This window comes from Cupressus sempervirens, chromosome 6 (assembly GCF_028749045.1).
Source record: "Cupressus sempervirens isolate cs-2001-9-10 chromosome 6, ASM2874904v1, whole genome shotgun sequence".
Lineage (NCBI taxonomy): Eukaryota > Viridiplantae > Streptophyta > Pinopsida > Cupressales > Cupressaceae > Cupressus > Cupressus sempervirens.
Window position 1 is genome coordinate 115,932,340 of NC_143123.1, and position 10,867 is coordinate 115,943,206.

Consider the following 10,867-nt stretch of genomic DNA (forward strand, 5'->3'; position numbering starts at 1 on the left):
ATGTCAATGTGGGAGACTTTAGCTATTCCTGGTCAAATAGATATCCTGGAAAAGGCTCTCTTAGATGAAGAAAATTTTGCAAAAGTGATGAATGAACTAGCAAAGGTGATGTTAACCAACACTGATGAAAAGAAGGATGACAGTGAGAAAACTACCAAGGAATCAAATAAGGTAATAAAACTACCTCCTTTCTACCTTTCCTTGATAATTAGTGACAATTTAGTCCATAACTGTATGGTAGATAGTGGAGCTACAAGCTCCATCATGCCAAAAAAGATAGCTGACTAGTTAGGACTAAAATACCAGCCCATTGAAAAAGGTGTTGTCCAACTTGATGGGATGTTTGTAGGTACTATAGGCATGATTAAAGATGCAAGTGTCACTCTTCATGCCTGTCCTAATTTTTCCATTCAGCAGGATATATATGTCATAGATTTACCCCCGTACTTTGCTATCTTCTTGTCTAGGGACTTCACTGCTAAGATTGGTGGCTATTTGTCATCTAATTGGTTCCACATGCTATTTAGGACTAGATATGGCACTAAAGTAATGATTAAGTCTGAGTTACTTGCAAAAAATCACATAGAGCCCTATGTATCTAGTGTTGTCAATGCAAATCTACTTGCTTTTGATAAAGAGGAATGTCATACAACTGCTGAAAATTGAACTCAGCTAGATAATGTCCCAGATATTCTTCTTGATGAATCGGCCTCTAGTCAAACCTTTGAAAACTAGTTTTATCATGTGACAAGTGCTGACTTAGGGACCTATATTATCCATGAGCAAAACAAAATCATTCCCAGTCTGGTCAAACCAGCAAATTAGCTAGGAAAGTCCAAAGATCAGCTATGGAGCATGTTTTTTGATGGTTCGAGAGGTAGACAAGGTGTTGGTGGGGGTGTTATGTTGATTTCACCTGATAATAAAAAATATTATGCCACTTTCAAATTCAGTTTTTCTTGTACCAGCAATACAACAGAATATGAAGGATTAATGCAAGGGTTGGAATGGGTAAGAAAATGCAGAATCAAGTGTTTAAGAGTGTATGGAGATAGTGAATTAGTAGTAAATCAAATTAGATGTTTGAATTCTGTGAAAAATGATATTTTAAAATCTTATAAACATCGTGTTTGGGATTTACTTGAAGATTTTGATGCATTTAATATATTGGTTGTTCCTAGAAACAAAAATCAGCATGTTGATAGGCTAGTAGTTGTAGGAGCCCAATATGATATTGTTAATAGCGTGTCTACACATACTGATCAGCAACATATCAAAATCATTACCAGGCCTTCAGTTCCTAATGATGATACTAATTGGCAAGTTTTTGACAATGATGAACAAATTTTACATTTTTTTCTAGAAGAAGACGTTTTTGCCAATTCTAATTAGCATAGCTATAAGGATTAGTGTGGTGATCAGGTGATACAGTTAAAAAATAACAAGTTGCCAAAGGGTTTAGTAACGCTGGAGAGCATTTTCAATTCAGATGATCAGCTCAAATTTGAAAAGGCTAAATTGTTGGTTAAAGAATGGAGTATCAGCAAATGCAGATAAAGAAGAGCTTTGATAAAAGAGCTGGAGCTTGGGAGTTCCATGTTGGTGACATGATATTGAAATGGGATGTTTTGAAGAGTAGACCAAGCCAGGACAATAAATTTGATCATATGTGGGCTAGGCCATTTCAAATTACTGAATGTAAATAGCATAATGCTTACCAACTTGCTACCATGGAAGGAGACATACTACCGATCTCTGTGAACAGGATCCACCTCAAACCATGTTTTGAGGTATGAGTTTCAGTCCTACTTTGTACATACTAGGATAGTTTCTTTTGTTTTCAATAAATGCGTCTACATTTAGTTTAGTTTAGTTTTTTGTCCTGTTTTGGTTTGGTAGTCTAGGTTAGTTAAGTTGCTGGTTTATGTTGTTTTGCAGTCATATCTGCCCATTTCATTCATGCATGCATAGATATGTGTTCTTAAATGCATGCACATACCCAACATACGCACACATACACACATACATATTGCTGACACTAGATATGTCTAGCTGCCAGCCATAAATATCTGCATATTCATGCATATGTTGCATACATACAGTCACATAAGTCTATACATCTACACATACATCAACCAAATGGTTGACTATGACAGTTCAACTCCTAAATTTGATACTTGAGTTTTGACCCTGCATACTTGTCAATTTAATAAGAGTTTACAACCTTATTAAATTCATGAACATACATTCAAAACTGAACCAGCAACTTTAGAAGTCACTCTGTGTCAGGTTTAGGTGCTAGGAATGCATAATCAGACTCTATGCCCAAGAAATAAGGACAACGAAAACACTTGTCAAATATCAAGTAGGCAGACATACAGCAGAAGTTGCCAAAAATGTTACTAAAATTTTGCACATGTGTAAAATTTTAAGCATACTTCATTTTAACAATAGAAATGTCCTTGTATTTATTTACTTTCAAATATACATTGATATTTTCAAAAAAGTGAAATGATTGATATGCTGAAAATCTCACACAAGTCGTGAGTATAGCTAACTAATCTTCTTTCATAAAGAGATACATAAATAGAGAAATACATATGCATGAAAGAAATAAGAATAGAGGTAACCAGTCATTGCATGTTGCTTTGACTAGTTATGCACTCTTTCCCTAGCACAACAGAATCCAACTTCGAGCTCCATGATCTTCAACATCTACAAAAAACATAAAAAGCAACTGATGTTAGATCCCAAAGGATCTAAGAAATGACTGCCTATTTCTACAGCTATACATACTTTATCTATCGATGCATTTCATCAAGAAAGAAAGACATAAAAGTTATTGTGAGTGTCACGAGCCCGTGCTCGAACCTCACAGAATAAAATGTTATAAGATTAAAGCATATAATAATTGGCATCACAGATTGTAAACATGTGTACTACTGCAAGAAAGCATGAGAGAAAAATCAACAAGAAATGCTTCAAGTAATGCCAAGAATTAAGGAGTTTTCATTGCAAATATGAAATATACTACTGGAAAAATGTCTTCACAAAATCTCAAAATGTGGAAAGTTTTTTAAAAGGATGGACAACTATAGCTTCAAATTAGAAGACTAAACCACAATAAATAACAAGGATTCTAAGGCATGTTGTTTATATCTTATTTACAACAAACAGAATTTGGATCTAAGCAACACATAAAGTAAAGTGAAAGTGAAGAATGCACATAGTAGATACAAAGGTAGAAGATTGTGCTATAATGCGAACAAAACCATGTTCATCATATTATTAAAGCGCTTTACTTTATGAAGCAAGCAGGCAGTGTTGTTATGTTTTTCTTTAAATTGAAGATCATTCACAAATTGTGGAATCATTGTCATCTATAAAGCACTGAGAAATAGGACAGCACACAACGTCAATATGCTAAACACATTTTCATCAGACAGTGGTACTTTGATTCCTGTAGGCTCTCAGTTGGAATAAATACCCACACTAGAGGAGTGGGGGCTAAGGAAAGTGGGTCAACTCTATGGGGTTATAAATAATAAGAGGCAAAGACATATATATTTCCTTCAAGGAAATGAAAGCTATTGCAAATTACATTAAGAGACAGGGAAAGCTCAACATAAGCATCTTCTTTTTTGGTCACATGTATCTTTGAATCTTCAGAGGAAAATTTTATCACAACAATGTTGCTTAAAAATAATGATGATGTCGAATCATGAGCAGAGTATTCCCTTGCAAAGGCAGAGTAAGAGTCTCAGACTGGTCATCTAATGATTCAAAGATTTTTACAAATGGTAGTAGTGGTTTTTCTCAAGTCATATAATAAATAGAAAGCATTCTAAAAATTGGCGGGGTTTCATCTACCAGGAAAACTGGCAATAGTACAAGACTTCTGCCTTTGACAGCGAAGCAGATAAGCCAAGTGACCCATAAGCATTCAGACAACAGTTTGAATTATATGATAGATGGAGTGGAAGTCAATAATGTTACCCTAGTTGGAATGGTTTTTAACAAGGAAGAAAGAATAGACGACGTATCATTTTATTTGGATTATGGCATGGGAAAAAATCGAAGAGAAAAGATGGGTTAATTATGCAATGGAGTCTACAGAGATGGTTGTTATGCAGAATGGTTCCTATGTGCATGTACATGAGCATTTGAGGAGCTTCCAGAACAAGAAATATGTTAATGCTTTCTCTGTGAGGCCTATTACTAATTTCAATGAAATAACATTCCATAACCTAGAATGCATTTTTACACATCTCTACAATCTTAAAGTTCAGGGTGGAGGTGTTACTCAAACTCCTACAAGCCCAATTGTTAAGGGCTCTCCTATGGGACCACCTACTATGGAAAACCATGCTACTAGCCTAAATAAATTCACAAGCCTTGGCCTTGTTTCAATGGTTGCATCAAAAGAAGATTTACATAGAAGAGTTCAAAGCATATTTGAGGAACCTGCAAATCTAGCTATAGAACAAGGAGTACATAATGGAAAGAAGGAAACAATAGATTAATCCAGAGAAAACAATGAAACCCTTAATATACATGCCATAAGTTTATCACAGCAATGAGCAATTCAAATATCATACAGTTCTAGCAAATGGAGGAAAAAAATCATTATAAAAGTTCAAAGCTTCAATAGTGGTATGTACAGTAAAACCCGAACAACAAGAAGTAGAAATGCCTCAAAATACCTCTCATGGCAGTTCAGAGACCAGCAAACTTAACATTTTTCTAGTGGTGGCATTCAATCAAATTTTGTGGTTGAACTTTTTAGACAAAAGACTCCATTTTCTTCAAACCCTCGAGCTTTCCAGATGTTGCAAAGAAAGATGCAAATGTAAAATGAAAGCCTTTTAGGGTTAAAGGCTTGTTACGCCTTTTCAAATTTGCATAATTCTTTGAAATCCATGGGCTTCAGTATGGGATTTTAATCCCTTTGATTAATTTCTCTTTGAATATAAATGTAAAAGGGGTATTTCCTAATAAGGGAAATGGTGTTATATTTTTGCATAAATGATAAACAAAATAATATTAAAGTGATACATTGTTATCATTAATATTATTTTTTGTTTGTTGAAAATGCAAAATATAAAAGAATAAGAGAGGTATGAGTTGTTGTTTTGCATTAATGTTTTATTGTAAAAGGGAAATAGTTAAATGATAAAGTTATAAATCATTTAATATTTTCTCTTCATGGTTTAAGAGCAAAGAGACTAGTCATTTTTTTTTCTCATTATGGTCTTTAAGTTTTAAAAAAATCAGTTGGGAACCTTTAGAGCAAAAATAGGATTTCTGGGTAGAGTTTGCCTCCATCTTAATAGTTAAGAGACATTTTATTAACTGTTAGAGCATTTTTAGGTATGTTTTGAGTGAGTCATAAGATACTTTATGACTGGATGGAGCTTTTTTGGCAAAATGATCATTATTTCAGAAGGTTTTGAGTCTAGATTTAGAGGCTATTTTTTTGCATACAACCCAAGGAGTTGGGCATGGTACTTATTGAGTTTTGATAACTCATTATGGGAGAGTTTTGATTTTATGATAGAGTTTGGAGACATCTTTATGAGTCCTAAGCTTTGTTATAGGGTATGTAATTCAACATTTTGAAGAAATAATACCGGTGACAATAGTGTGATCATGCTTTATGGAGTTAATTGTTAAGCCCTTTTCCTTTCTACAAATTCTATGTGTGTTTTTGAATGATTTGATAAGTTAACTTGTGAATGTTTTCATTATTCCTTGTTTTCTGCCTCATTCCAGCACCTTTTTGTAGAAAAGTAAGTTTGCTTGCAGGTTATGATATGTGTTTATAGATGAAATTAGTCAAAGTTAGGTAGTAATTTATCATCCTTTTGTAGTTTTAGTATTAAAACCTTATCATAAATCACTTGTGCAAGCCTTTATAGGAAGATGTGGTTTATCTGTATTTCATAGAGCTATATAATCTTCTCTCTATTACATGTGTGTTATGTCTTCCTAGTAATTTCTAGTTTATCACCTCCTTAGTTTAGACTTTAGGATTTAAGTAATTTTTAAGTCACTTCTTACCTTTTCCCTACAAGTTTTTATTGAGTTTTAGAGTGTTTCACTAAAGAATCTAATAGGAGCCGGCCTAGAATCCAGAGGTTTCATTTCATTAGCAAGTCTCACATGGTGAAATGACTCCCATGTTAAGTAAGGGTTACTGAACATTACCAGTTCAGTAGATTGCAAATCCTAAAACTTATAAGTAATTTTATTTGATAACATGGATAATCTTTTGTAATTTTTTTGGAAACATTTAAAAAGATAGAATAATAAAAGAGGATTGAAAATATATATATACTTTAAGAAATCCAATCTTATTTTCCACCATTGAAAAGAGTTTTTTGATAAGAAAAATGATGAAGTGAACATGATTTTATTGATGGAAAAGTGTAAAAATACATCTTCGTTTGGTTCATGTAGTGGTAGGAAAGATCAAAGTAAAGAAAACGTAAAGTCTTGTTAAGATCGTATAAGTCAAACTAAAGTGATTTATAATACTTTCATTTATCATGCAAGTAATATTTGACGAGGACATACCCTCATTCATAAATATAGACTTACTAAATCTCCAATTACTAATGAGAAATATTAGCCCAGATATAATAGAAGGATCCTCAATCAAATCAACATTATGGCTTGATTAAACTACAAGGCATGGAACCTTTTATAATACTTACAAAAATTAATACATTTCAATACTTGGTAATTAATTCATAGGATAAATTTGTCCCTCTAATCAATTGATGCACCCCTTCATCATCTAACTAAGTTCATGAAGCCCACATCAATCAATGATCACTCTAATCTTGCAAAACATTCATCAAACAACACAAAAACTAATAGAATGTTGTGGTTAGTTTGCCTTTGCCTCTTGCATCATCACTTGAAGCCTTCATTATAATGTGAGGGGAGGAAGACACAATTCCTTAATTAGTATAGTCAAATTTTGATTAGAGTTATCTACATTACTGAATTTTGAACATAATATTACAATGAATGATTATTTTCTATCCTGTCCTTAGGCTTAGATCACCTTTTATAATTATCTTTAAACTGCCAAATTGATTTAGAATTGAAAGCATTTGTAACCTATCAGTAGATAAGTCATATTCCTCCTAGTTGCAAGAAAAGTAAGTTATGATAATACATGTCATTCAACCACTATTCATTTGCCAAACTATTTTACAAGTCATAGAGAAGCATCTGAACTTGAAAGACTTGGAAAAAAATAAAAATTCCTTATTATATCTATGTCTAATAATTCATTCTACACTATGTGATATAAGAACCATCAAAATGCCAATCATACACTAGTCAATCTATTAATGAACAATATTCAAACCATCCTCATGATTTATACCTTAAAAACATATAAGAGGAAAAAATCTATTGATAATGATAATAGTCATAGAAGAAGCACCAAAATTAAAAAAGAGAAAAACTAAAGAAGATATAAATTATATACAAAAGAGGCAACATTATTCATATTTATTTTAGAACCCATGTCGTCTAGCTCTGAGTTGTTAATCTCTTATAGTTATGATACCATGTTAAATTTTTATAGCTCTAATACCATGTTAATTTCTTATAGCTTTGATACCATGTTAATTTCTTATAGCTCTGATACCATTTTAATTTCTTATAGCTCTGATACCATTTTAATTTCTTATAGCTCTAATACCATGTTAAATTCTTATAGCTTTGATACTAGATTTTCTTCATCGGAGATTATGTAGAAAATTGGATATTGTAACTATGGTACTTTCTTATTAACAAAAGGATAACATATATCCTAATAGAATCTTTGGTGAAGAATAAGTTGGTATTCTTTAGGGATAAATGAGGTGTTGTGCAAAAAACCTTCCTTTCTAAGAGAGAATGTTAGATTTTTGTTGTTTAGCTCAAAAGGTGAAGTAAAGTTTCTTTAAAGAAGCTTGAGTTTGATATTTACCAACAAATTTGTTTTATTCTTTAAAATAATATTTCTAAGTTTGAGAAAAATAAGAAGTTATTTTATATATGATTTAAAGCCAAAGAAAACAAGAAAATATTCTTTTCTTGCAAGCTAAGTAAAATAGTTGGACTTTATATATGTTATATTGCAATAGAAAACTTGTATTGGATTTTATTGTATTCGAAAAGAATAAGTTATCTATTAAGATGAACATAAGATTTAACAGTTAGAGGTTTGTCCCAAACAGGGGTTTCCTAATACCATATTAATTTCTTATAGCTCTAATACCATGTTATTTTCTTATAGCTCTGATACCATGTTAAATTGTTATAGCTCTGATACCATGTTAAATCCTTATAGCTCTGATACCATGTTAATTTCTTATAGCTCTGTTACTATGTTAAATTGTTATAGCTCTTATACCATGTTAAATTGTTATTAGCTCTGATACCATGTTAATTTCTTATAGCTCTAAAACCATGTTCATTTCTTATAGCTTTAATACCATGTTAAATTGTTATAGCTTTGATACCATGTTAATTTCTCATAACCCAGCGACAAATTTATCATACAATAAACTCACAGAAAGAAACTCTATCTAATTTATAATAATTAATACTCTAGATTAATTAACTAAAACTAATAAGTGGAAGAAAAATAATAGAAGCCAAATACACATAAATAATAACACAAATATACCTAGGAAACCCTAATTTGGGAAAAACCTGCAACTATTGGATCTTCTATTCAGCTTAACATCTATGTTATTTTTTTCAAGTAGAATAGAATCTAATACAAAAAAATTATTGTAATCTTAATTATTATAATCAAAGTTTGATTAGAGTTATCTACATTAGTGAATTCTAATCATAATATTACAATGAATGATCATTTTCTATCTTGTCCTTAGGCCTAGATCATCTTCTATAATTATCTTTTAACTGCCAAAATGATTTAGAATTGAAATCATTTGTAACCTATCATTAGATGCATCCTATTCCTCCTAGTTACATATAAAAGTAGGCCATGATAATACATGTCATTCAACCATTATTCATTTGCTAGACTATTATATAAGCCATAGAGAAGCATCTAAACTTGAAAGACTTGAACCAAAAAAATCCTTACAACAACTATGTCTGATAATTCATTCTACATTATATGATATAAGAACCATCAAAATACCAATCATACACTAGTTGATCTATTAATGAACCATATACAAACCATCCTAATGATTTATACCATAAAAAAATCTAAGAGGGAAAAATCCAATAACAATGATAATAGTCATAGAAGAAGCACCAAAAGAAAAAAAGAGAAAAACTAAAGAAATATAAATTATATACAAAAGAGGCATCACTATTCAGATCTATGTTAGAACCTATGTCATCTAACCTTGAGTTGTTAATCTGTTATAGCTCTGATACCATGTTAAATTGTTATAGCTTTGATATCATGTTAAATTCTTATATCTCTAATACCATGTTAATTTCTTATAGCTTTGATACCATGTTATATTCTTATAGCTTTGATACCATGTTAATTTCTTATATCTCTTATACGATGTTAAATTATTATAGTTCTAATACCACGTTCAATTCTTATAGCTCTGATGCTAGGTTTATTCATCAAAGATTGTGTAGAAAATTGGATAGTAAAACTATGGTACTTTCTTATTGATATAAGGATATAAGGATAACATATAGCCTAACAAAAGCTTTGGTGAAGAATAAGTTTGTATTCTTCAAGGATAAGAAATGTTTCTTTAAAGCAACTTGAGTTGTATATTTAGCAATAAATTTGTTTTTTTCCTTTAAAAGAATATTTCTAAGTTTGAGAAAAATAAGAAGTGATTTTATATACAATTTAAAGCCAAAGAAAGAAAGAAAATATGATTTTCTTGTAAGCTAAGTAAAGCAATTGGGCTTTCTATATATGTTATATTGCAGTAGAAAACATGTATTGGATTCTATTTTATTCTAAAAGAATAAGTTATATGTTATGATGAATAGAAGATCCAATAGTTACAGGTTTTCCCAAATTGGGATTTCCTAATACCATGTTAATTTCTTATAGCTCTGAGACCATGCTAATTTCTTATAGCATTGATACCATGTTAAATTCTTATAGCTCTGATACCATGTTAAATTCTTATATCTTTGATACCATGTTAAATTGTTATAGCTTTGATACCATGTTACATTCTTATAGCTTTGATACCTTGTTAATTTCTTATAGCTTTGATACCATGTTAAATTATTATAGCTTGTATACCATGTTAAATTGTTACAGCTCTGATACCATGTTAATTTTTTATAGCTCTAATACCATGTTAAATTGTTATAGCTCTAATACCATGTTAATTTCTTATAACCCAGCTACAGATTAATCACACAATAAACTTACAAAAAGAATCTCCATTTGATTTAGAATAATTAATGCTCTAGATTAATCAATTGAAACTAATAAGTAGAAGAAAAATAATAGAAGCCAAACACCCATAAACAATAACATAGATATACCCAAGAAACCCCAATTTGGGAAAAACCTACAACTGTTCAACCTTCTATTCAGCTTAATAGCTAACTTATTATTTTTTAGCACAATAGAATTCGATACAAATTCGCTACTGTTATTTTACATATATAGAGTCCAACTTCTTTACTTAGACTACAAGAAAATAATGTTTTATTTCTTTCTTTGGCTTTAAATCATATATAAAATGACTTCTTAATTTTCTCAAACTCATACACTTAGGAATATTCTTTAAAAGAAAAAAAAACAAAGTTGTTTCTATATACCAAAATCAAGTTTCTTTAAAGAAACTTTACTCCACCTTCTAAACTAAACAACAAAAATATAACACCCCCT

General features: G+C 30.9%; 1 pseudogene; it reads left to right on the forward strand.

Annotated features, from left to right (window-relative positions):
* Positions 1 to 4,523, forward strand: LOC149551477 (replication protein A 32 kDa subunit A-like; annotated as a pseudogene).
* The last annotated feature ends 6,344 nt before the right edge of the window (positions 4,524 to 10,867 follow it).